The sequence below is a fragment of the Stylophora pistillata genome, chromosome 4, assembly GCF_964205215.1.
Source record: "Stylophora pistillata chromosome 4, jaStyPist1.2, whole genome shotgun sequence".
NCBI classification, from domain to species: domain Eukaryota; kingdom Metazoa; phylum Cnidaria; class Anthozoa; order Scleractinia; family Pocilloporidae; genus Stylophora; species Stylophora pistillata.
This window is the reverse complement of record NC_142522.1, coordinates 17014378-17019530: the sequence shown is the minus strand read 5'-3', so window position 1 is coordinate 17019530 and position 5153 is coordinate 17014378. Positions and strand designations below refer to the sequence as shown.

Sequence of the window (5153 nt, the reverse complement as noted above, 5' to 3'; positions counted from 1 at the left end):
AGTTACAAGCTACTTTGAATTCACATTTCATGCCGAGAAGGAGATCTAACGCCATTTAGACAGTGAACCACTCGCCAATTCTTATGGCAAATATAACTTTGTTTTGCTATCAAATTTTTCCCTCAGCGTCGCCGTTATGACGGATGTCTAATGTTTCGTTGCAGCATGCATATATCTGATTGGGAACAATTTTTTGCATAAGTAGGTGATCAGAACTCGGCCAGAGGCTGGAGCTGTTCAGATAATGTTTTTCGTAGCTCGACGATCAGTCATAGTCAACAAAATAAAAAATAAAAAAATTGAAAAAAGCATACCATGTTGGCTTTCTCGTATTAAAGGTTGAATATAACTTTTCACTTCCTTTTAGAACGGAATCTGGAAAGAAAAGTCCTTTCAAGGATATAGTCTCTTGATCCTGTAGAACAAAGCAGAAAGCAATGAAGGTTTCATTTTGCATTATTTTTTGCTTTCCATTGGTTGCTCGCTTCCTTAAAACTATACTATACGGTCGTACTTGATGATCCATTGTAGCAAGTAAGTACTGTAAAACAACATTATACGCTGATCATACTGTTATTTATTACACTGCAAAATCAATATCTGAAAGCGAGTCATAGTTAATTTTTTACCTTAGTCAAGTATGCAAATATAACAAATTAAAGCTTAACATCAAGAAATCTGAATTCATGGTTATTGGTAGAAGTGCTGGGGCTTAATAGATTTGCTTCCCTCACTACTTCATGTGATGAGGTGAAGTCCTTTTCTTACTTAGGGCTTACTTTAAGCCGTTCATTATCATGGGTCCCTTACGCAGAGCTATTGCGACGCCAAATGAATAAAAAACTGAGTCTTCTGCGCCCCATTTAATTCTGCTTGCCTCTGAGCGCTAGACTTTCTTTTCTGATGATGTAATATGGAGAGGTAGAGGCAAGCCGACTTTAATGGCAGACTAAGAAATATTGCATAACAAAGCATCGCGCATCATTTGAGATCTTCCTCCTTGTGCCTTAGCGAGATGCGCTCGCGATGGCGATGCGATGGCGATGAACTAGCGAGACTGTACTGGAAAACCCAGAGTATCGCGCAGTGTTTGCTTATAAATCCGTAAATGATCTTTCTGAACACTCGTTTACGCCTTCTTTTTATGGCAACTTTCATAGTTATAATACCAGGTCAAGGAACAATATTCGTAAGTCACTTGTTAGTAGGTCAACTATCAAATTTTGTGGGGATGTATGGAACCAGCCTAGCTATGATATTGTGTAGATTTAGCCAAGCCTTTTAGCGGAGCTCCAGCTCATTTATTAAAACTACTCAAAACTGGCTGTCGAAGAACTTATTAAAGGGAACTTGGAGATTAGTCCAGCGGGGGAAAGTGTCGAGGTCTGGAGCCAAGGGCCGATGGTCTCATGACTTGCAAAGCAATCAACACGCCTGCTAGTCAGGAGTTTTTCAAGCGGCTGAAGACATTGGGTAGGTACTTGGTGAAATCCTTCATACATGTATCAATACATAAGAACATGTGGGAATACATGGTCATTTGCATACTTTAACATACATTAAGGATTTCACCAAGTACCTACCAGACATTGTTAATACTTCTGCTGTTTTGAACGGATCTTTAAAGATAGGGAATGTTTTCTCCTTCAGATATAGTACTGTGATGTCAGTATCGGTTGAAGTTATATTTTATTAAGCGTGATGAGTTCTTTCGGTTTGGAAAATCGAGCCAAAATTGAAAAACCGACGGTAAACGACTCCCAGTTAAGATGTCACAAGTTGATCGATCGAGGTACACGTGAGAACAGCGAGTTAGTGAAAAATACGCCAGAATCGTATGAGCTTCTCTTATACCTTCACTTGATGTTGGCAGGTATGACTGTTTGTTCCACCAATTTCTTTCTCTAGTGAGCCAAACTTGTCGGATACGCTTAGAAAATATTCACTTGACCCGTGTTTGAACCTGTTGTTTTTTGGTAACCTATTATTTAACATCGATCTTCTCTTTCGACCATTTGCGTTTCGTGATTGTCCACTGCCTGGGAAATATTTTTGCTATTAAATTCGGTAACCTCTGCTGCACATCTCAGTGTCTTAAAACCAAGCTGCTGTCCATGAAAACCTGTCCAATCTGTTTTTTGCGTTGAGAAGGATTGATTAAACGAACACAAGCTAGAACTAGAATATCTTATATCAAACTTGATAATAAAGAGAAACTTAGGATTCGACGATGGAGATATTGGTACGAAAAATACCTGGATTTTATTTATATTAATTCCAAACATCAATCAAACATCAATCATCAAACATCAATCCATTAATTCCAAACATCAATCAAGTTTTCTCTATATTTTTAAAAATGCGTTGATTTGGTTATTGGCCACATTTAAGAGGGTGAAAAGATTTAGACAATAGCATTAGTATATGAATTTCCTCAGTGGAAGGTAGGGTTGTGGCAACAAGTTATCATGGAACACAGCAACAAATTTTATTGATCTGAAAAAATATTCATTTGACCATCTACAAAGACTTTCACTGGTTCATGATGACAAATAGTTTTTGAAAAGGCTTGAATATTTGATAAATCAACCAACTCAAGGATTAACACCAGGTTGTACATTTAATACATATGCAGCTTCCATTTTTCCACGAAAAACTTTGTAATATATTTCAACCCAATTATTTTCCACCACTTGTAAATGCCATTATAAATAATTATGCTGGAACCCTGTCTCAAAGAAAATTGGTGGCATATACCCCATGTCAGAAATTCCATGTTCAGAATAACCGACAGGATCGAGGAGGGTGTATGAGGGAAAAGGCCTGGTTTTTTTATGTCTCATTCGCTTTGCATTCTCATTGCTTGCTGACTAGTTGATGAGGTTGGGCTGTCGTGGGGCAAGGGACTGAGGATTTTGGCTTGGGAGTAGATTGAAGGGAGATTTTTAAGAAAAAAGTGATATTTTTCAAGCCTAGAAACTATCGTTGTGAAAAGCCAGACTCATACTAAGTGACTGACATTCTCATTCTTTTAAAATAGTTTCAGGAAGGATACAGCGGTATTTAATTGCGTAACTTTGTTTCGTGGGCTGTGCAGAGAACTTAAATTTGACAATACATTTATAGCCAAAACCGAACCCTACACCAAAACATATAACAGATCATGCAAATTAGAGCATTTAAAGCGATTTTGGCTCGAAGTATTAACATAAAAGGGTGGGAAGATTATGAAAATACTTTCGCACAAATGAAGTCTGATTGCATGTTGAGATTTGGCTCTACAATTACAATTTACAATTACAATTTATCACTTATAGAGCGCTATTTACAATGACAGATCAACAGCGCTTTACAATCAATTCTCACCCGCCTATCCCACCCCAAGGGAGGACATCCATCACACAGTAATCTCGTGCGTGGGAAATTAACGTCTCCTACCCCTAACCCTGTAGGAGACGGGAACTCCATTTATTCGTCCCTATCCGAGAAGACTAGAATATCTCACCATTTCTTGATGTTATAGAAAGGAAGCATATTCTTCTCAATTATTTTAAGACCTTGAGTGTTTGTCCGGCCGGGGCTCGAACCCTCGACCTCCCACACAACAGTCCAGCGCTCTATCCATTGAGCTAACCGGGAAGCGGTAAAAGGCTCTAAAGCTCATATAAAAAGCATGTCGTACACTAAACAATCAAATTTGTTTCTGCATTTCTTAAGCACTTCGAAACGCTTTAGCGGGTCCTGAGGCATCGTCCCTGCATGTTCTTGTAATGTTTGGCAAACACGGAGGATTATTGTTTATGTCCTTTCACACAATCATGTAAATGTCCTCGTGTGTAACCTACATAACCCGCATCGCACAGGTCACATTGAAAACTTTAGCTCTTGTTCAATTTTTTGGCTCACAAACACAGGCTGGATGGTGGTGTGTACTTTAACGCTTAGATCCTTTAGTTGTTTCCTCACAATATCTGCTGAGATTTGGTCTTTACATGGCAAATAAACTCGAACCGTGTCATTCGCCTCTTTCGACGGCGACAAAAGCTGATGCTGGTCACAAGCCTTTGAGTCAACGAAACTTTTGATGGTGAAGTTAGCGGGGTGTTTGGGGTACTTCAATACTGACTTCAAACGGTCACATTTGTCCGAAAAATGTGAGCAAGATGAAGATAAAAGAGGTGCTCGATCAAGCATAGTTCCTGGTGGACCCTTTTGGAACCGATTTTCAACATGACTCTGATAGTTCAAGAGTAGACTTGAATTATTGGGTTTTACTTTCTTACCTTTACTCTCTTTGTCTCTATTTGAGGCGATCGGTTGAGTAATTGGAAACCCAGAAATGGAGGCATGCCATTGCATACGGTTTCCAACGTGAATTTTACGGAAGAATGTGCCTTGTTAGTAAGCGTGTCCAGGAAGTTAGATGCTGTTGCCATATTCGGCATGATGGTGAGCGTATCGCCTACATATCTGCGATAGAAAGAAGGGTGTATATCCTCTCGCTCAAGGTTTTCTTCGATGTGGGACATGAACACATTAGCTATTAAGGACCACTGAAGAGGGGAACCCATAGCCACACCATCTGTCTGTTCGTACAAGGCTCCCGTAAACTGGAATAGTTGTTCTTTGGTAGCTCAGTACAGTGAGAAGGTGAACAAGTTCCGTTTTGGTGAAGTTTGGGTCGTATGTTGTATTAAACCAGCTGTTTGTGAAAGCTCTTCTCGCGAGAATCTCTATCGTTTCAAATAGGGGTACGTTAGTAAACAGGGAAGAAACATACACGTGTAAATGTATTCATTTAGCTCAAAAGCTGAAAGATCTTCATTTCTTTGTGTTCACCCTTCGTTTTCCAAAATTTTTTAAGCATTCTAACCTGTAGTTCAGTTTTTCGAATGTATATTTTTTGGTCCAAAATGAACTCTTCAACATAACAAGCAGATGCCAACGTCCCTTCGAGCCATTTTCCAAGCGTGCAGTTGGTTGAGCAACGGCTGTCAGATATTACGGGAAAATTTAGTGATTTTTCCGTGTGGATGTTTAAGCATATTTATTCGTTGTTTTCGGTATTCTAACCGTTCTCAATTCATGCGAATTTCTTTAATTCGTTTTAGTGATTCAAATAATATAAAAAATGCCACAGTAGTTTTGGAATA

At 39.0% G+C, this 5153-nt stretch overlaps 1 pseudogene; it reads right to left on the bottom strand.

Moving 5' to 3' along the window:
* Positions 1-2989: 2989 nt before the first annotated feature.
* Positions 2990-4730, bottom strand: LOC148732656 (uncharacterized; annotated as a pseudogene).
* Between the last annotated feature and the right edge of the window lie 423 nt (positions 4731-5153).